The 23,912-nt window shown below is 30.3% G+C and overlaps 2 protein-coding genes across 8 annotated transcripts in view; both read left to right on the top strand.

The window, feature by feature from the left end:
* The window catches only part of Nca (neurocalcin homolog), a 484,597-nt gene that overhangs the window by 358,549 nt on the left and 102,136 nt on the right, over positions 1-23,912 (top strand). The gene's annotated exons all lie outside the window — the stretch shown is intronic.
* Positions 1-23,912, top strand: part of LOC116435237 (neuronal calcium sensor 2) — a 158,400-nt gene that overhangs the window by 60,224 nt on the left and 74,264 nt on the right. The window contains exon 2 of one of the 6 annotated variants that reach the window (XM_076372098.1): positions 22,933-22,998. The exons of 4 other annotated variants lie outside the window; for them this stretch is intronic. The gene's annotated coding sequence lies outside the window, so the exon portion shown is untranslated. Of the gene's footprint in view, positions 1-6,220; positions 6,374-22,932; positions 22,999-23,912 lie in introns of those variants that run through there. One more of the 6 variants, XM_031994633.2, reaches the window with a different exon arrangement.

The raw sequence follows: 23,912 nt of genomic DNA on the forward strand, positions 1-23,912 counted from the left end.
CAAGAGTTGCGACGTCAACTGCTCCTTGATCGTTGTCATCGACGATTTGAATGCCGCGCTCTTCTGGCAGGCCAAAGTCACTTTTGTGACGGTAAATGTGGTTTACGTCTTCTCCTTCCTTTATCGTAAAAGCGTAAAACTGTTCCCACTCATTGTGCTTCGCGTCCTCGCTTGTGGTCCCGAATCGCTGCTCGAGCTTATTCCACACTTCTTTTGGAGTTGTGCAATTTATTAAGTAGGAATGTAGCTTCATCTCTACGGAGCTGATTAAAATACTCATTGCTTTTAACGAGTTTGTCTTCCATTTTTTCCAGTCGACTGGCTTCGTCGATTTGTCCGGTTCTGTATTCTCGCCGTCCACGTAACCTGTGAGATCAGCGGCTCCCAGGGCGATATTCACACCGAATTTCCACATAGCGTAATTCTCTCCGTTAAGCTTAACGAAACTAAATTCTTTGTCAGCCATGATAAAGAATTGCTATACACTGCACTGTAGAAATTCACGAACACAAAACGTCACTTTATTACACCTATACGCGATGCTTAGCTTGGCCTTTACTTTCTATTTAAACGAAACAAATCCTTTTTACGCAGTGGAAGCGTGCTGGGCCCATAAACTGTTGAATGATTAGCAGGTCTGGCTTCCAAAAGAATTTATTTATTAATTAAAAATAGAAAACAGAGTATATGTATTTCTCTCCTGGTAGCAGAGCGTGGTTACAAAGAGCCCTGTGCGGAAGGGCAAAAATATGTTCTTGACCGTTTTGGGGGAAAAAAATCAGCAAACTAACGGTAAAGAACGGCAATGACTCGGGTCGCAAAACTGACCGTTTTATGACCCTTTCTTAGGACGCTTTCGTCGAACTTGCATAAAGACCACGATTCAATATATACATCGTAAGTCGATTTATGCCAAAATCTAACATTAATATACATAAATTTCTGCAATTTAATAATAACACTAATTAGTACCAAACATGACTTCTTTAGTGTATCGCAATGAGTCTACTCACTGGAGTTGAATGGACAAATTTCCAGGCAAACTTTCTTTAGAATTTCACTAGCAAAGAAACGTTCCTAATCTGAAATTCTAATTTTAATGAAACTTTCTGCGAATGTAGAACTTAATGGAACGTAAAAAACTATTCTCTCAGAGGAAATCCTTACCGGGAAAATCAAATTCATTGAAGTTATCATCTCTTTCTTTTTTTATAAATACAAAATCGTTTCATTATATAGAATATCACACAATTAATAAGATTTTCTATATTATCCAAAATAGCAGGATAATATTATTATAAATCTTCCTTTATTGTTTATCACCTTAGATTACCGGTTTGGCAATAAATTACAGAATTTTTCCGTGTTACGACATGCTATGCTAATTGATTTTGAAGCGTTGTTTTAATTGATTAAAAGTTCAAGAAAGATCTTATGAACAGTTATGACTGAAAAAAGAAAATTGCATTTTGAAAACTGAAATTATACTCAGCAATATATACAACATACTATGAAGTTGGTTTTTTCAAGTACAAGAATTAATAGGATATATGTAGTTGTATCGTACAAAATGTTATCGATAAAATTAGAACCAATCGTCGACATGAAATACCATAAATCACTGATAGTATATTTAACCACAATCGAGTTACGTCACAACAGCTCCTGGAATATTTAGTCTTTCTGTTGTTCAGGTTTTATTTTCAAAATTCTTCATCGATCAGTGATTACTATTGATTTTCTGGAAGACATCGTGGACTTTTTTTTATATTTCAGTTTATTTTAAGGTGGTCGCCTTAACAATAAAGTCATTATCGACCAGCAACATTCAGGTACATTGCTTATTACTTAATAGTGCTTAATACATAATACAAGATTTTCGGGATAGACATGACTTAATTATAATGAACTCAGGAGGTTAATTTGTTTGAAAAACTTAAGCACATTCTAGACACTGATGGAATCACTCAGATTCGTCTCGTAAATATCCACTAAAGCTAACTTATTCAAACTAATGAATATAATATGTACTTTGAACGGTCACAATTCAGATGGAAAACATGAATCTACTACATTAATTGACTGAAATGATTGATTACTTAAATTAAAAAGTAAAATGAAATTAATTTGACGAATGTTAAAAAGTCTTCGAAGCAATAATAGGAGCAAGAAAATACTAATAAATACATCAATTAATTATTTATTAAGAAATTAGTAAATAATTCTTTGACTACGCACTATTACTATATCGTAATCTATTCTACAAAGTTTCTATGTGAAATGATTTGATTTTCTAATTATAACATTTTCGAATTTTTAATATTTAAAATCCTCCATAACTATGGGAAATACTATATATAGCTTTTAAGCACAACTTGCTATTGTTGAAGCGAACAGATTGTGATCACAACAATTTTATATGAAATATTTCACAAGTACTTTTATAAATATTTCTGTAATTTAGCAATTAAGAAGATATGTGAACCATAAATATTTAAACGAAAAATTTAATACGAAATAAATGATTGTGGTACTATCTGAATAATTTGTATAATATTTCGTAAATACGGAAATGTCTCATTAAGGCAAAAGTTTTTTACCTTCTACGAGGCGGTATTAATTAAAATCGTAGGAAATTTAATTAATGGCGCTGGAAGACTGGACAGAGACGATACCGCCCGTTTAGTCAAATATCGTGTAAATTCTATATATATTCTATATATCATATAAGTGAGATTTAAGAGGAAACGGATGCTCGTGTCACGTAAATGAATTCAATTTTCTCAAAATAACGAGAATTCCGTCAATTCCGCGAACATAAATTTGCTGCATTTGTAAGTACTACTGGTCTCGACATAAATTGAAGCGATAGGTGAAATAAGTGAGATGAACTTATATCTTTTTTTACGAAAATCGTCTTAGTACAAGAACGTTTATTTCACTATTTTTGAAGTTGAAGAAAATAGACTATTTCGAAGTGTAGCATAGTTTCTGATGCAGCTAGTACTTTTGAATATATTTATCTGCGTACGCCGTCAACGTTCTAAATAAATTGTATATAAATGTTACAAGTGTTACAGTTAGAATTGTAACTCCTTCCAATACTATATTCAATAATTACCCACAGGTACAATAACAAAAATAACAAAAATCAAACAATAGTAATTTTATTTGAATAGTATTAATTTATCATTCATTACAACAGTGGTTAATAAAATAATAATAATAAGCTAGGAACGTTTTAATTACAACTTCTAAAGGGATTTCGATAACCCGAGTATTTCGATTTTTCTTTATTTTCCCAGGTGTATTGAGAACCACGATAAAAATACCGGATAACGTTTTGTACAATTTTTTAGTTCTTCAAAGCGAAAATAGCCGTTAAAGGTTAATGTATACTTTCCTGTTTTCCTATATTCCCATACTCCGATATTCCAATATTCCTATATTCCTATATGTGTTCGCGTGCGGTTTTAAAGTCAAATTTTTCGTGTCGAAAAAGGGATTCACTCTTTTAACTCCGAACTCCAATAGAACGGTACTTCTACGAGTTTTACTATATAAACACATTCAACTTCTCGCAATGACATGAATATGATGTTTCTAATAATAGTTACATCAGTATGTGCATAATTTCTAGGTAACTAGAATTGTTATATATAATTCAATTATTTATAACTAAATAATACAGCAAAGATCGCAATTTCGTTATTTCTGATTTTCATCTTATGTAGTAGAACGTCCTGTATATTACGACCTTTGTTATATAACACGCATTGAAATGATAATTGTAGTGAAAATTAAATGGTTTTAGTTTATATCAATCATTACAAAGTCTTTTTTTTAATGAAGGTTGCGGGAAACATGCCGTTTTATAGAACGTAAATAATTGTTACATATATAGCATAACCTTTTCTTCTATCTTTTATAGTATCAACAAATCATTGAAATCGAAGATTTTCTATAAATAATTGCCCCTTACAGTTTCTAAAATGCAACAATTGTTTCAATTTCTTTATGGTATCTAAAATACATAAGGAAATTAATAAAGTTACTCTTGTTATTGTGTTTTGAGTTTGCAAAACCAGAAAGTAGCCACAAGAACGCTACTTAATGGTTCTATTAACGTTTTCCTCAAATGCGATAAGCTTACCTTGAAATATATTTATCATCTGAATACACATCATTTGTATATACTGCATCTAAAATTCCAATACCATTTCCATAGAATTTTATGTTCTACTTTTCCGAACATGTGATCGAAGTCAGATTTTCCACATAGATACCTCTAAAACATTTCAAACATTAAAATTGAGATAAGTACAGTCGGGATTTCAAAGAAGAATGAGAGAATAATTCCCACTTCTCTGTTATTTGTTACCGTGCAGAATGGGTGCATGTCGTCGTAATGAATGATAACACCCGTTTTGATGGTGACGTCTGGATGCTTTTGACTCAATGAATCTCTTAATGTCTCGAGTAGTCTGCGCCAGTATGCAGTAGAGCTTGAACGTAATCAGTTGGTGAAGAGAACATTCAACGTGAATAACACCTCATGTATACTGTAACTCATAAATAAATTTTTGATATTTAATACGTTGAATGTCATGAGAGTCACCGATAACCTACAACCAAATTAAATTACTATAGTTCACTCAATTAAACGATAATTATTTGAAAACATTTATATATTATAAATAATGTCACCTAATGCGATGACATTCAGCTAGATGAACGTGCAATAATAAAAATACAATTCAATTAAATAATTTAATATTATATTTTTCCATTTCGTGTATTTTACTCTATAAAATCGTGCGGTATTCAACGTGGTAAGAATATTTGGATTTTTGTGATCGTTCAATAAAATTATGAATTAGATCGAAATTTATTTCTTCTCTTGCAAGTTTCTCAAACTGAAACATAAAACCAATATTTCCATCAAGCCGTCGTTGAATTAATTTTGTATTTCCAGAATCGAATATGCTATAAGTGGATGAAATCCGGATGGTTTTAAATATAAGTGGTTACTTGGTAGTAAATTAATAATCAAAAGCTGTCCTTATTGTATTATGATAGATTTAACAGATTATAATCGAAATCATTTATAAAAACATTTGTCACTTTTTGATATTTTTGCCAATCAAAGAAGTCTTCCTATCATTTTCTTAATTACTAATTGTTTTCTAGGTTCAATGAAATCTTTCTTATTTAGCACTAAACTTAAAATAATATAATCAATAGCTGAAGACTGACTATATTTATAAACGTGGATATTTCTGAAAATTGTATTTTTGTGGAAATTACATTTGAATCATTATTAAGGGCACATCATTTTGTTTTTAAAATTGTTCGTACAATTCAAATAATTTCCAACATATTTAATTGTTTTCACCCGTTTGGTATACACAATTATCGATAAAACAATTTGCGCGATATATTTATCGAAGTTTTAGTTTATACAAGATTTAATAAATACAAATGATTATTAATTTGAAATAGTTCTGTATTAATAAATAAAAACTCGAATCAAATTCAATTTACAATTAAGTTACTTCCATCAAAATCATGAATTTATATTTACTATGATATTTTTCTTTATGAAAACATATTTGTATGTTTTATAATATCTTTTAAGATTAACTCGTCGATGATAAGTGATCGTTATGAAAGATATTTGTATGAACTAAATTTCACAATTTTTGTAGCTCATCAAACTGTACTAGAGTATAATATTCTTGCGTATTTTCAGTAACATATGTTTCGTATACTGCATGGATCTTATAACTCAGTTTAGCAAAATTTACTAATCTTTAACCACTTGAAATTCATGTATTCACGTGGAACAGTGGGGCGGTCTATCATGCAATTGTTGATCTACCGAAATATGTTTAACTTTATTAACTATATTGGCAGAGCTAAATACGCGACTATCTTCATTTTATGCTTAAATGTACTCTGCGATTGTCTGGGTATAAATATGGAACATGAATAAAGTAATAAAGATATAGATAAAAAATACACATATTGCGAAACGAAGAATAAGTATAGATAAACGTTTCAAGAGTTTACGTACAAATTCACACAGATCTGCGTCACGCACTCAGTCATTTCATAACTTTTTTTCCTAAGATTTGATATCAATTAATTCATTGATATTATTATCCATAGTATAAAACTGCGTGTAATGCGTATATTACAGTTCACTAATAATCTCTGAATACATATTGCGCGTACGTAATAACAGTGTTGTGAGTCTCCTTTCGTTTCCAAGTGTTTTTACCCAGTAAGTTATTCAGTGAGTGAAGTTCAGAACGAATCAGTAAATACTTGCTACTTGGAGACGAACTAAGGAAATATTATATATATATAGGTAATTGTATAGGTAATTAAACGGAACTTCGATACTCAGTTGGCGCAATTATTGTATCAGATTCTCCACTCGTAATTTAAAGTTCTCTCAAGTGATTACTCTCACAGATTGGTGGTTGCTACCGAATTAATCTACTTTAATATCCTTGACTTGTACTACATATTATATTTCATCAAACGTGATAATGAATATTTAAAGAAGAAGGTATAGCAAAGTGGTGTTATTTACACTTAATGTATACAAAGTATATAGTAATATATAGATAACGAAGCATTGGCCAGTTATCTAATTTTAATGCACATAACTATCGTGATAACCAAAATTTAGTGTAGTCACACAAAACATGAAATTGAAGAACAATTGGCATAAATTTATTTAATATGTATTAATATAAATGCCTGGCTATCAAGGTGGGACTTACAGTATATTCACTTCTTTTAAATAATATAAAATAAACTTCTAAGGGAAAAATGTTTGTTGGCCATAAGTTGACGTTATAATGAATTTTTTCTCAAAATCACGTTTTCCGAAATTTAAAAGTCATCCACATGATTTTAAATAGAACGATATATTTTCATTTTTATAATACTGCGGCTTATGAAAAAATAAATTCATCTATGTGTGTTACATGAACCTTTAAGCGATCTGTGATTATTAATTACATAATTGTTTAGTTAGTAATGTACGTTATTTTCGACGTAATAGTGGAAACAATGGAAAATATTAATATCGAGCAGGTCAGTTGAAAGTCATTGAAGATTAACATATATGATACGAATGAATCCGTGGTCTTTCTATCAGATAGAATATTTGAAGAGATCGCCAATTAAGCTGTTGGACAAAGTCGCTCGAAATCGTGTTTTTAACAAACATATGTGAAGGTTTAGGTATGGTGTCCTTGACAATTAAACAATTACCTGATTTTCATTCAAATGTATTAATTCTCTCTTTCACTACTGTTTAGTAGTTTTGTCTAATAAGAGTTGATGCTCACAAAACTGGATTGTTCTTCATACACAGACTTTTTCTGATTGCACCACTTTTTAACCTACCTGAAACGGAATTATGGAAACGTATGATAGGGATTTGGTACTGTGGGACAAATGAACTCCTGAACAGTGGAAGTTCCATTTTAACATCTACCGGAAGCCTACTAATCGGCTTTTTGATTTTGAATGATTAATAATCGGTAATCTATTAAAATTATGTTGATTTGATACAAAGAAATCAGAACGTCATTACGAGATTCCTTTCTACTTTGATTTTAACCCCTTGCCCCAGAATATCGTGTCAGATTCGTGACGAATATTTCAAATAGAATTTAAGAAACATAAATATTATTCAATTTGTTTGAATGCAAATTACATATTATTCTTCTATTATTAATGATCATATCTTAAAGTAGACGTTGGCGTAGAATTGTCAATAATCATAATCACAATTCAGAAAGAAATCATAGGGGAAAGGGTTAAAGTTACAAAGCTTTACAAATGATAACATACACCCCTACGCGATATTGACAACTGTATTGGTAGTTAGTGAATGGTTGCCTTGGCCAATAGCGGCAGATAAAGTATCAAAATATCCTGGAATCCAAAAATTGTCTAAAAAGTGTTAATACTTTTGTGATGAGAAACGTAGTCCTACGTCATTTCAAATTTTTTAGCTGAATACATTTTATTACAAAAAAATTGTTTCCATATAAATTATTTCCATTTGGAATGTTTAATTTTTTAACACATACCTACAAATAAGAGAATCTTGCCGTCCTTACATAGTTACACACTTTTGAAGATTATGGTGAATACTTCGATCGTAATAGGGAAATATTTTTTCATATTTGTTAATTTTTAACACGATTACAAAAGTTTTAAATCCATTCGATTGGGTACTAAAAACCACTAAAAAGTGGTTTGCCGAAGCCGACTTCAAACAACCACTGCTATAAAACAACTAGAAAGTGATTCGCGAGTGGTTGATTCCAGCGACAGCCCAATCAGACGTCGACCACAGTTTTGTGGTATTAAAGTAGTTCGTTTGAGTTAGGTCTGTGTTTTTATGTTTGGATGCAGGGCAGAAACACAAGTTCAAGTAAATGCAACGCCGCCGCCGCTGCGTGGTCAGTGTTCGGGTAATAAGAGCTCAATAACGTGTTCAGTAAATCGAGTACTGTGTTCGAATGTATACGAATAAATTGAATTCAAATATATAGAGTTTATTTTGTACAACATTTAAGCCAATATTCGAGGTAATAAAATATAATTTTACATTTCGTAATTTACTGGAATCTTAAAAATGTAATCATAAGAGTGACTATGACTTGATACTATTTACGATATACACAAGTAAAATTGATTAATTAAGATAAAAACATAGCTCGGAACAACTTACGCCCTACATATACTTATCGTGTCAGAAATTATATTTACGAATTAAGCCCAGTCTTTTTGTTCGAAAGAAGGTTTCAAATAATACTAACAAAACTAAGCATTGGACATACGAACCTTTCTCACTCATACCTTATTAAAAACAAAAACAAACTATTGTGCAACCGATGCAACACAGTGAACTTCAATTGAACACATAATCACATCATGTGTTACATACCAAAGAGAAAGAAGAATATATCAAATAAAAAAAGACCCTAAAGAAATAACCCAAACAGTTCACTCGTTCTCTAATATTTTGAAATTTCTAAAAAAAATCAGAGTAGTACACTTAATTTAATCAGTCATCCACAACTAAGCAATCCACAATACAGTCATATACATAGATAATCATCTGTATAATTTAAAGTAGTTGCAAATAACCCAATGGGGTTGACACAACTTAAAATATACAGAAGAAAAGAGAGTGAAAGTACTTATACTGTTCAATCTTACACGTTGTATTTATCTAAAACTTTGATAGTGTACGAATATTTATCTACATTTAAAATATTATAATCTCGTAAATCTGAAGAATACGATAAACGTGGAACCACTTCTTAAACAGCTTATTTGTTAATCTTTATTCATTATTTTCTACAATGGTTTTTTCTGTGACTGCTTTTATTAGTTGGCCAAAGTGAGGTTCGTAATTTGCATCTGTAATTGTAAATTCAATTACAAGCTACACTGCGCGAAGAGATATAGCCAGCAAAATTTACTTTGAAGTTATTAATAGCTCAGAAATATTTGCAACCTTTAGAAAATAATGTTTAATCGCTCCACAAATTTTATTAGTTGTCATCCTGATTAAAAAATATCAAATTTTAATATATACTTTTCATAATATTTAATATTATGAAAATGTATATAAAACATTCTAGTATCCAATGACCTAATTTTAGTTAACACTAAAGAATTCGCACATCATAACTTAGCAACAAACACTCGCACTTGAGTTGATCTCAGCTTTTGCATCTCCAGCATTTTCCATTTGATTGATTGGCAAGTAGTTAATTCTATCTCGGATAGTGATCACATCCCATGCATAATCAACATTGAAAATAATAATTCAAGCTCTACACCAAACATAACACCAAATAATGCTAGCCATATGAAATGTAAACTGAACAAAACAAACCGGATACTTTATGAAGGAGAAATGATTAAAAAAATAGTACGTAGAATAATGAATAATGATAAATAGTATGAATAAAATACTTTGTAGAGTAACTGGAAGGTTCAAAGTTTTGTGAAATTTTTATATCTTTTAAGATTTATGGCATTCCGTAGCCTTATATAGAAACGATAACTTCTGGAAATTTCTGCAGCTTTACCCGAACGAGTTTCAAAATGTTAGACGTCAAAGTTTGAAACTGAATCCATGAGAACGTCTGATTGGAAAAAAGGTCAGACTACAGTTCTGCTGCAGGAATCTTTCCAAACTTACCCGAGATATTCCCCAGCGATATTTTATGTTTGTGAGAAATGAAACTTGGTCACCGTATACACGACAGAATAAACATCGTTAATTGTGAATTATACGTGCAACATACAAAAAATGTATGTATTTACATCATCAACCTAATAACGAAGTAATGAAGCGGTAATAACAAAACAATATTATTCAGTTGGTATTTGTATTTGTAACTTTCAGTAGGTGTTTCTTACAAATTTTTTTGTCGAACACGAATCTATAAATTTATTTCTTTTTTGCTGCAATATGATGAAAAATTTGAATTTAAAAAAATTGTGAGATTCAAAATCAGGATATTTTAAAAGTAATAGTTGTACAGTTGTTTTTATATGATATTAGTTCATAGAAATGAACTTCCCTGATTAGGAAATTATTAATAATTAATTACATTATGGATACACATGTATGTCTACAATTTTTGGTGAATATTTTTTAATTTATTACAAAAACCAAAAGTATATGAGAATATCTAATTGGGCCACGCAATCGAGCAAATCCTTTTGCTACAGACAACGTTGACATTACTCAAACTTTTCAAATATTATCTTACTCCAGTATTATATTTTTATTAGTAAATTATTTAACAATAAAAGAAGTTAAATGAAGAAAGATGAAAAGGATATACGCATTGACAATAAATACACAAAAATTTATGAAAAATGCCCATTAAAGGTTATAAATACCTAGTACTGATTTTATTAAATGCCGAACTTATCTTGTGCATTTAAAAATTCGTGAAAATTTCACTTTATGTATATATTTTATCTTTAATTTTTGTCTGGTTTCTCTGTTTTCACCTTTCAATGTTATCTGTATACCTGCTAACACATTGATGACCGCTTACAAATTTACGTCTTTCGTTAGGTTTGAATTTGATTAAATTTTAAACAAGTGATTACGAGCATGATGTATGCAAAGGCATATTCTTTATTTTTATTCTATTTTAATAGCATAACTTTATGATATTCAGCAATGTATTTTTGGAGATTTTATATAACCTCCAGTTAGAGACTTATGCTTTAGAATCATAGGCTATCAGAGAGTGAGTATTGTTGAAATAATTAAACAACGCCCTTTAGATATTACAAACTTTATTAATATAAGTAAATGAGTAAAATTACGTGGTGTAAATGTGACACCTAACTGAAATAAAATAATAGGAGAAGAAGGAGAAAAAGCGGGAGTATGATTACAACCTAATACAAACTGCACATTAATGATTAAAATTCACCGGGTATCTGAAAAAAAAGAATAACAGCTGTTAAAATATAAATGTATGTAAATATAATATACATAACCACATTAAACATTTACCTAATAAATTTACATATAAAAATATCTTAAAGGAGTGATATCATTGCTCACTAGTTGTAACTAGTGAGTTTCCGTGCCACTATTTATGGTAGTGTAATCCATTATAGATTGATCCACGAAGATCCACTCTATTGCATCTTGACGTTCATGTCATCGTGATTGTATCGGGTAGCAATGAAGTTAAAATTGTATGATCTATTGTTTAAGAAAGACATTAATGACATTCAAGTAATTTTGAAAATAAGGTTATATTTGCTTTTCCGAACTTTATAACTTTTGTATTAAAAATTTTCTGTCAATTGTAATTGAAGATAAAAGGAACATGTTACAGAAAAAAGTTATATTTAAAAGAAATTAGTGACTTTGAAAATAAGGTTATATTTGCTTTTCCGAACTTTATAACGTTTGTCTTCAACATTTTTTTCCAATTAGAATTGAAAGTAACAGGGACATACTGAAGAAAAAAGTTATAAAATTTAAGTATGGTTTTTTCTGACTTCACCTGTATAGTAATCATAATACAAAGTTATTATTTTAAGGTATAGTTGCATAAATATAAATAAAGCTGTACTAACACAATAAAAATATGTAATGTCATAGCAGACGATTCTAATGAAACATATGTATATCAAGTCCACGAGCACGATAATTATCTTATCACATTTACGTGAATACATGTTTCTATTAGTATTATATGTATTAGTAAATTAACTGTTATATAATATTAATGAAACCAGCAAGTGTTTTAACATTTATAGAAAGCAACGTTTGTATTATCTGTACGTTAAGCAAATAACCTTCTGAAAACTATACCTTTATGACAAACATGTCGTTGCTTTTATTTTCAAATATTGCGTCCTTCGCTCTCAGTCTCGTGAAGCGTATACAATAAACTGCATCTCAACAATCCTGAATTGTTTTTCTCCGCCATGACTTACAGTGGCTCTGTAGATACTGTCAGTCACTTAAAAGAGCGAAAGTCATAAATGTCTCTCTTCAAGCATCGAACACATCCGCTCGGTATTGATGGAAGTTCGTTTCCTGAATAATAAGTAGAATCCAAGCCCGTGACGCATGTGAAGTGTAATAATATAATTATTACTTTTATGTACTATTAAAAGTACATAATTTGTATTTCAAAAATATAACTATTATCATAATTCTCAGTGATATGTTCATGTGTACACTAAGGTTCATTGGAAATAAACATGAATAGGAAAGATTTGACAATTTAAAACAGTTTGAAATATATAAAAATTAAAATAGGCGTGGGAGAGTTATTAATTTTTTAGTTTTGAAATTGTGTAAAAAATACAAACTCTTCAAGTTAATCGACTTCATCAGTTTTTCTGAAAGCTGCCTAAACGATTTTTATCTCCTTCATTTTGTTTATGTATAGGATACTTGATGTTTCTTTAAGAGTACTTTGTTTTAAGTTCTCCAATAATGTGGATTATTGGAATAAATGCGGTTTCTCGAGTATTTACCTACCATTGAAAAGAATCGAGGTTAACTTAATTGACTTTTTGAGGACTAATTCGTGTCACTTCATCGTGGAACGAGATGTTCTAAAAACAATTTATTCGAGAACCACCGATTGATGTACATGTTTGACTAGAAGATTCTCTTGTTGGAATGATATTTAATATTAAATGTGCAATTACTTTTTCTAAAATTCTCTAATCTAGGAAATAGATTTGAACATTATTTAAAAGTTTATGGTACTTTGGCAACATAACGTCACAATATGATAAGTTTTCTAAACAGACAATGTTAAATAGTCAGATAAATTAAAAAATCTTTTTATAATCATTAATTCCAAATATTATTTTAACCTTCCTTCTATTTCGATTACTGTAGCCTTATCCACCATTTGCTTGCAAATATACCTATATATGTGACATTAACACTCTTAACTGACTTGTGCTATCATTTTCTTTTCCAAATTAATGGTGTAGATTTCTATACATTTCAAAATGTGGTTTTTCATATAGTATATATTCATTGATAAACCATAATCTTTATAATTTGAACAGTGAGATTAATGAAGATTAGGTAGGCTTCAAGTATTTCTGATAAATTGTTATAGTGTACCTTTTTGGGTAATTGAAAAATACCTTTGGAGATACCATGAACGCTTTAAGGAAAGCAGCTGTCGATGCTCTTCTTCCTTGAAATTCTTTGAAGGAGTCTCTAGACCTGCATTAAGAGTTTGGGGAAAGTTTCGAAGATAAGTTAATCCCAGGAAACTGTCTTCGTGAAATTTCTGGGGAAGTATTCCATCTTATCACCTACAGTTTATATCAATTCCTTGAATATCGTACTGCTTTACTGTATATTGAACTATGAATAATGATTTTGTGCTCCATTAATTTCAGAGTGAAATAAATTCGGGAAAGTTAAAACTTATCACGTTTCAAAATGACACCAATCAATGTAGTCCTTCTGAAAAAAGAAGCTTGGCACACATAATTCTATTTATTTTTTTATTATATTATTGCAGATACATCACTGATATTAAAATTATTATGTCGGAATTATGAGTTAGGTAATCTTTCTATATTTCTTATCTTTATCTGTTAAGACAAACATCTTCAGTTACAGAATCTTTTTACTCCTTGCGTTTAAACACGGATATTTTTGTATAAGTAAAATTTTATCGTATTATACATATCCACGTTTACTATAAGGTCATTAGATTTAGATTGAATAAACATTGTTATTTCACGGAATACAAAATAATACATACATCAGTACTTATTATAAAAAGTATAAATTTTCTTCAATAACTATACCCATAAAATAACTTAAAGAATTTGTTAAATATACAATTAATCGCTTGTATAACTAGAATAAAGTAATATTTTCTTTCTTACAAATTTTTAACTATTGATATTACACATAATTATGACTAACGATTTCAGGAATCAACATCTAGTCTTATTTATTTACATTTTTTTATAAACGCTGAAAATTTCATTTTTAATGGTAGTTTTACTATCTCTTATAAAAGGAATTTTAATTTATCCATCGAGGGAAATGACTTACAGAAATAAGTATCAATATCCATTTTTCAGAAAATTTTATGTAGTCAGATAAATTGTAAGTATGCTTTTACTGCTATAAATTATATATATATAGAATATATTAGTAATTATTTTATTGGTCCAGTGCAAGATTGACAACAACAAAAAAAGTACAGATTCATAGATCTAATTTTGTCCCATTGAATTTTCTTTACTTGCATTAACTACAGGTTCATTGTAATTGCTATCCGTGACCGCATTTATTCTGGGAGTATCAATAGGGACAGATAGTGACTTCTGCGCCTATTGAATTGAATCATTTTATACGGAACGATGAGAAAAGAAGTCAAGGTTTCCATTTAAAAGAGTTACAAGCTTCTTCTATGCCATGTATTCAACGTGGTTCATAAACTATTAACGGTACAATAATGCTAGAAAATAATTAACAATAATTAACGTATAAACTCTTGTTTCTAAATTAAATAAGTAAACATTGTAGAATAATACCGAATATTTGAGTACATTAATTCCTCAAAAGAAGTTAGCATTGTTAGATCTATTAGCCTTTTCAAAAGGTATCGAGTACTATGTTTTATCGAATATGACCATTCAATTAGAAATTCCTTCATGTAACAATAATTGTAGCATTACAACAGAAAAGTTTCATGTTATTCGTTATATACTTGAAACTACGATTCCTGTCAAAATTTCATAAATTATATACATATATATTTTTTCTGTTACTTTTACAGCACAGCACAGCTTAAAAATGACATTATCAATTATTTATTCAATAGTGATAAATAAAGTTATTAACATATTCGAAAGGCATGAATTATTTCTTATAAAGATCATTCAATAGAACATGTAGCAAGAAATAAAACGATTCATCTCCTTGATAGATTTAGGACACTTCAACAAAAATTAAAAGCTATTTGATTTTATGACTTTTCATTATGTCCGGTGATGCAGAAACATTATTTTTATAAAAAAAGTTTGTTTTCTGCTTGGAAATGTTTTATTATTTTGTGGAAAATGAGGCTCTGTTTGTTTGATCTGTTTGATACAATTTGTATGTGCATGTAATTATTCTCGGAAAATAAGTCGGTTTATTACGAAAATATAAATAAACTGAAAGTTTTGGCATATTTATAGCATATATAAAGATTCCTAGTGTAATAAAATACATATTGTAACGAAGATTTAATATGTTCTGCCATGATTTTTTAATTAAGAATTTTAGGATATAATACCAGATGTTATAAATAAACACAATTCGAAGGTAACAAATTTCATTCTACATATTCTTCATAAAACTTACATAAAAAGAAATACAAGATGGAAGAATATCCCGTGGACAAAATTGTAGAGCAATTTACAGTCACTGGGACGCGTGTGCACGTGACGATTATGGTAATTACTAGATATTTATACTGAAAACTAAGAGAGAACAATTTTTATCAGTTAATTGTCGTTCTTATCTCTGTCGCGTCTTAAAATCAGCGTCATGGAGTGGATCTCTTCGTTACTTATAACCATCCTTGCAGATACATTAATTTCTCCTCTCTCTAACGTGCACAATTATTCATACATAAACCAATTATAGGAAGAAATCAGTCGTTAAATATAAAAAATTCATTTCTCTCCAATAGCTGCAAGTAATATTTATAAAATTCAGTAGGCCTCAAATTAACGCGCTCCGTTAACCTAGTGTTAACTATTTGTAGTCAAGAATTTTTTAACTTTTAGAACCTTCTTCTAGAACCCTTGAATACCATAAAAGAGGAAAACCGCATATCAATCTCTCGTTATGTGAATAATTAAGTTATTCATTTGCAACTTTCTATTTCAAATATGAAAGCTCGAAGCCGCTATTACAGCAGCATTCGACCGCAAATGATTAATGCTTCGACTGAAAAGCCTTGACTTTTCGATTCCAGTTTAACCCTTTCGCTCCGAGCGTCTTCTCCGCCGTGACATTCCCGTTAAACGAGACACCGCAACGAAAATGCACACACTGCGTGAAGGCGAGCGTTAGTAACCGGATTTATGCCTTAGTATTTACGCCATCAATCACCTTAATGATATTGTTCGAAAAAAAAATTTAACAATAATAATAATTTTTATTAATCGAGACACATACTCCAAGTCCACAAAGGAGTGTGGAGTGTGCAAAACAGAGAGAGCAACTGTACAGTAATGCTCGCTTAAATTCCATAAAATTTGCTCGGCTAAATTCCACTGTACCATTCCTACTCTTCCTGTATTACTCACTGCCTCGAGCTTAGTGAACGTGATCCCAATAGCAGGAACAGAAAATGAATACAATGAGCAGAAACGGGATAGACGCAGTCAGTTGAGCATCGAGGGTAGAAGCGAGAAAATTTCAATTGCAATAATTTTAACCTTACCTTCTCAATCATAGTACTAAAGGAATTTCGAGATTCTTCTCATTAAAATGAGTCCAAGCACGGCGTATATCGGTCTAGTTTTATCTTTGACATCACATCTCACATCTGTCTATTTTATTAAAACTAGTCCGATTTCTATCATGTTTAGACTCATTTTAATCACAACAATCTTGGAAATTCACTGGCACTACATTTACGAAGGTAAGGTTAAAATTATTGCAATTGAAATTTTCTCCATTGCACGTTTATATTTACCGCGTGCGGCATCGCTTTCCCGTGTGTCAACTCTCGATTTTGTCAACTCTGGAAGAAAATAGCTTCCTTCTGTTTTTTTCTGTTCGGTTAAATTCTACTGTTGGGGCCCGAAATTGTAGAATTTAAGCGAACATTACTGAAGTCGCTCGTTGTATGCAAGTACAGTTCGTCTCTTCCAAACTGTACATATTTACCTACATGGCATCTCATATAGAGTGACTATAGTGTTCCGTCGTAGCGAAAAGATTAAGATAATTGTTTCGATTGTTGCGGAATTTTAATGAGTGCTGATTTTACAGTCTATGTATTATAATCTATGTTTATAACAACGAGATTGAATTCTATTTATTTAAATTCAGGAAAAAGTATATTATTATGTAGTCATATAAAATAATTGCATTATAAATACAAAGTGTCTACCGATACCTATTGTTTCTCCTGACATAATTGATAAACTTACAAAATTGAGAAGATCCTGGAAATATTTGTCATGATTACTACAAAACTATCTAATTAGTTTTCAATAGCAACCACTTCAACGTTATCCAGGCTTAGGGAAGTTTCATAAGGAACTTTTGGTAAACTGGCAGTATTATATTTTCTCGTTTTTATTTTCGAAAAGAAACGATTTAAAACCAGTATTCAAAATTTTAGATTTCTTGGTTTAGGTGAATTTAATGCTTAGCTCGGGAAACTCTAAATACAATGCAGCATTTAGTTTTAAACATACTATTTTAGCATTTAGTTCAAAGCCAGCATCCATTATACAGTTCCCCTGAGTTCTTAAATATACTTAAATATTCCCTTTCCCTCCATCTCCTGTAACGTCGCGTGACTCAGAAGTCCCAACTAGACGCTCAAGAATAATAAAAACTATTTTACCTTCGCCCCCATTGGCCGGGGACTTACTGCTGTTTCGCGGCCAGAGACAAGGAGGAATAATGTCGAACGAACGAGAGAATACGATATGCGACAGTCATGATGTAACACACTCAATCAACTGGCCACACGGATGTGCGACATAGTTTACTTAATTTTATTGTCCACGTATTTCTCATTCACTGATTTATACACACCAGAGCTGGCCAAAGTGAAATCTGATTACATATTACTGACGATGATTCAAATATGGTTATTGATTCTATTAGAAGTTATGTTTTATCATTTTCAGTGATTAATAGTCTACAACTGAAATTGAGATAATTAAGCTAGACGATAATTAATATTTACATTGAATATCATATTTAAATAGTAATTTGCAATAGAATAAAAATTGTATTTAAATCATTACTCTTAAAGTCTGATAAGTCCGAAAAATCTAGCAAATGTGATACATATTAGTCTCGCCAGGCGTGTTCGAAAGAGAACACATAAGCGATTCTGTAGAACGATAACATTGATCACACCCAAACAATCTTTTATGATTTAAAAAAATGTTTCGCGTACAAAGCTTTCGCGTTTCCATTCGTGTTTGCGTTGTGAGCGAATACTTTTTGGATTGAAATTTAAAAGAGTAGCTTTTCATTCTCTCAACGAATTATTTCGATGTTTGCTGATTTATGTTACACGAATGCGCGCGTTTAAAATTTTAGCTGTTGGAAGGTTAACATACCTACATATCAACTGTAGAAAACTTCACGTATGGAATATTTCAATGCGATTTATCTTTACCAAAGTTTCATGGTATGTAACATATTACAGTTAGGCGGTGTTCTTTATTAATGTTATTTCTAATGAACTTTAATACTTTCGACTGCGGGTAATATTTTGTAAACAGAAAAAACAAATAGTATCATTTGAATGAAATATTTACAGTTGTAATAATAAAAAAATAAAGTACTCACTTTTAGAATGATGAATTTTCTATATCCCAAGTAGTACGAAGTATGTCACTTCCCTAGCGTCCTTCCACATCGCAGTAGCACAAACGACGTATCTTGTATTATAAGCACAACAATCTGTCTACATTTGTTCATTAGAATGAATGATAGAAGAATTCGTTTTTTTTTGTAATTACAGGTTTCAAAACTGAATTACCTCTATTCTGAAACATATCTTTTAGTAATAAGAATATAAATAAGGTTTTTCAATGATACATGTTAAAAATCGAGAAGTAATTCCTTCGTTACTAATGCAAATATTTTTAATTTATAAATTTAGTTTAAACATGTTTGAAATATTTAATTAACACGTTGACTGCCATAGGGGTCACCGGTGACCACCAAGCAAATCAAATTACTATAGTTTGCTTAATTAAACGATGATTGTCTGAAAACCTTTTTATATTATAAATAATGCGGTGACATTCAGCTAGATCAACGTGCAATAATAATAATGCAATTGAAGCAAATGATTTAATATTATATTTTCTTCATTTTATGTATTTTGCTTTATGAAATCGTGCAGTGTTCAACGTGTTATGCACGAGTTATCACAACTGTGATATAAACTTTGCTTGTTTGTTTAAATAACGAAACTGAAAAAGTGACAGTATTCACGCGAAACATACTCTACTTGCCACATTAAAAGAAAGTTGAATAATATACACTTTGGTAAAACAAAGAAAGAACTACAAATCGAACATACGTAAATAAACCCTTTGGTCATAAAAAAGTAATGCAACAATAAGATGTTATCCAACTTGTAGAGAAATAAAGAAGTATGATGTCAGTCTCAAGATACCATGCTAAGTCACATTGGACGTATATTTCCAAGAACACCGTCATACAATAAATTAAATTCAAATATGACAATTGTTTACTACCAAATATATATGTAAAATATATGCATTCTATATCGAACATTCCTACGCTATAGTACTTATATAATGCAAAAAATAAACACTTTCTATTTACATTGCACTGAATCCATTCACATTAAAACATCTATTCTAATACACAGAAAAGTCATATAAATGATATAATAGTAGAATAATAATGCAGATGGGTCAAACATAATATTCTAAAAGCTGAAAGATGCAAGTATATACTTGCAATTCACAAATAGGTGACTTTAAAGTTAAGTACATGACGTCTACATTTTTAATAGTATTTTAAGTAATTGATAACCTTCAGTCTTCTCTGTTAGGAACCGTAGTTGTAGCTGCAGCCGCAACTGCAATTGCAACTGTAACTGTTACATTCCTCAGAATCTTATCAATTGGCCGTTCTAATTTTAGTTAATTTCCTGAAAATTTTTACCTTAAACACGCTCGGAGGTTAAGGATTCACGCGTTCACAGACATATACGTATGTCTGCCAGTGATAATGGATGCTACAACCATTTATCTTCGATGACATATTACATTGCGTTATGCTCGTCCAGAGATGACGTAGTCACTCGATGGTAACACATCGTCCCGCCGTGAATTTAACGATCCCTAACATACGTATCAATGCAATTGTGCAGGTAGATGTTCCGTAGTGATATACTTACTAAACCTGCATGGCCAAGGCCATTAATTTTCAGTAATACACAATAGACCTAAAGTCGGATTATACTCGGATCCATGTTACACATGCTGTCCTTCGTGGCACTAACGTTAATAATAAAACTAGGTAATAGTATTGAATGATTGCACATTCAATGCTCACTTTATTTACAGAAAAATCTTTTAATATTACAGATTTCAGTAACATGAAAATAAGTCTTAATTTTTAAAGATAGACGATATCATGTGATATAACAATAAAATATCATTCAAAACACATAGGATCATTAATAATGTGAAACAAAATATGAGATCCGATTAAATTAAATAAGTTATTTATAAATAAACCATAACTGAATGTATGAATGCCAATAACAAATCACTAAAAAACTCGATTCTATTACAACAGGCGATGCTAAGTGAGGTGACATTGATTTAACTTTTAGTCATTTGATTGTGAAATCACTTTGCACTTTTTAGGTCTTAGGTCTTGTCTTGCCATAAATTTCATTTCCTCCATCGTATAAACCACATTTTACGTGTCTTTTGCTAACAGGTTCTTGAAAAAGGCAATGCGTTTTTATACAAAGAATAAATCAACTATATTTCCCTGTTGACAAGAATTAATAACCCGAAGCGATACAACAAAGGTTGATAGTCGTGATAATAAAATGACATTTATTACGTTTATTAAGTTTATGTACTTATTCCAGCTGTCAATGGTGATTATCATAAAATAAATCAAATTACTTACATATATACATTGCTATAAACGTGACATTAATAATATTAATGTGTTTTCGTTATAACAAGTTTTATGAGTTAATGCAATGTGAAAGGAGTTCATAAAATTTACGTTGTACTTTCTCTAGTAAAATGCTACGAAGTTACTAGAAGAATGGAATAATTTACAGAATCAAATGACTGATTAAAATCAGTATAAATATCATTAACTTCTGATTTTATGTTTAATTGCATTAGATTTATGCTGTTGATAAACTAACGAAGTAGTTAATCATTTTAATTAATTTAATTTTGAGAAAAAATTTAATTTTCAACTTCAACCATTGTTTTCATTTTAATTGTAGAAGCTGTACAAATGTTTTTGCAAAAAATAATTTCATAATTTCATGGAAGGGAAATATTTCTATCTTTATAGACTACAATTATATTTATTTTATAATATTGTGAACACTTAGGTATGTTTAAAACATCGAGACAACTGCCGCATAACAACATAGTGAAATATTTTCATATGAACAACATAAAAAAAAGTCGCAGCCGAGACTTTATTTCCGATTCAGAAAATAAAATAGTTTCGTGGCAGACGAGATATGGGTAGTGATCTTCAATACCAACGATCATTTTAGGGGAAGGATAAAAGGAAAAATTTCAGACAACAGGACCAGGCCTTCCTATCTTCAATATTTTTTCCCAAAAAATTATCTTCGTCATTATCTTTGATAAAAGCAAAAGATGGGGAAAAGTACTATTTCCTTAACATTCATTACGAGTAGAAACAGGTCTATCTTTAAAAGGAGGGCATACAATTTTTTAACCGTGTAAATGGTACTATAAGTGGCTAAATATTTTTGTCTACTTCATAATTGAATTAAAGGAACTTGAAGTACCTTTCATACGAAATAGTTTCTTAATTAGAGACTTTAGCTTAAGTGTTTTCTTTTCTTGTTTGTTTAATAGCTATTGAAAACAATTTTTGGGATTGTTTGGTCCACATAATCTGTGGTCCACACTTGGATTGTCATAACATCAGCTTTATATTAATAATCAACATAGAGACATTACTTAAATGTCAAATTAAAATGTGTTCTTATATCTTTGACTGTGCATACTCACATACATCTGTTCTAACACTTTGATGACCCTGTTCACGTATACATACATTTCCCAGACGCAACGGTTACTAACCGTTGTCATTAATACGTGATTTCACTTTATATCAGGCGTAACGATTGTTAAATATTACCTAAACAGTATAACTTTCAGTTGTTTCTTAAGAAGAGTTTATCATAAGAAGCAATTTCTATCGACAAAAACTCATATACATATGGACAATTATACTGGAAAATGATTCAATAACGTATTTCTTACTGTTATATTTTCTTTCTAATACCTTGCGCTTGTTTCCTTGTCATTTTTGAGACAGTAACACATAGAAGAAGTATAAATTATTGAAAATGAATTTTCTTTGTTTTGTAGGTAAGTGAAGTTCAACCATTCTCAAAGTATGAAGTATATTTTCTGTTTGGACTGGAGATACACAGGGTAAGGTATAAAATATTCTTTTATTGAATGTGTAATCAGAATCAGCGAATATGTAGTTTGTTTCATATTTGACAATTAGAGTTATGGGTTATTAAATTTTTCATATAAGTAAGAATTTCTTAACCTTTTGCAAACAATACATTTCTCTGATAGCACTACCAACTAATTCATACAAGTTTACCTGTACTTACAAATTTACGAACTAATGAAATTCATGGCGAAATAAGAAATACCACTGAATTGGATTGCAATTTGTATTTCATTATAAGTGTAATTGAAGTGACAGTAATATTATATTTTTGTTATATTAGCGGTACCCATAAGTAATATCGTCTCTCGAAACTAAAGTTTATTTAAATTCTTTAAATCGTACATGGAACATTCAATCAGTGAAATAGTCACCGTAATTGTCTACATTTTGCCACCTGGAAACGATCTTTTGTATGTTCCTTTCATAAAAACCCCTTAATTTTTCATTAAAATACTTTTGTATTCCATTTTTGACATCTTCGTAATTGGAACATTTTTTACTATCTGAAAAATGCTGTAGAGATCTAAATGAATGAAAATCGGATGAAGCTAAGACAAGAGAGTACAGCGGATAAACCGAAGTTTCCCAGTCAAGCTCTCTGATTTTTTGCTGCGTGACTTTTACAGTGTGCGTCCTTGCATTGTTGTGCTGTATTATGACAGTCTTTCTGTTAACCGAAGCAACAAGATTTTTTTGCAATAGCACTGCCTAAGTATATTAGTTGTTCTTAATAAAGGCAAGCAATATCAATATTTCTGGACTTTAAAGGTTCTAAGTGAATAACTACCTACAAATTCAACAATACACACATTTTATTCGCATGAATATTCGGTGGAGTTGCCATCAGTGTATCACTTGGAAATATTCATTATGGTTTCCGTTT

The sequence above is a fragment of the Nomia melanderi genome, chromosome 11 (assembly GCF_051020985.1).
Source record: "Nomia melanderi isolate GNS246 chromosome 11, iyNomMela1, whole genome shotgun sequence".
Classification (NCBI taxonomy): domain Eukaryota; kingdom Metazoa; phylum Arthropoda; class Insecta; order Hymenoptera; family Halictidae; genus Nomia; species Nomia melanderi.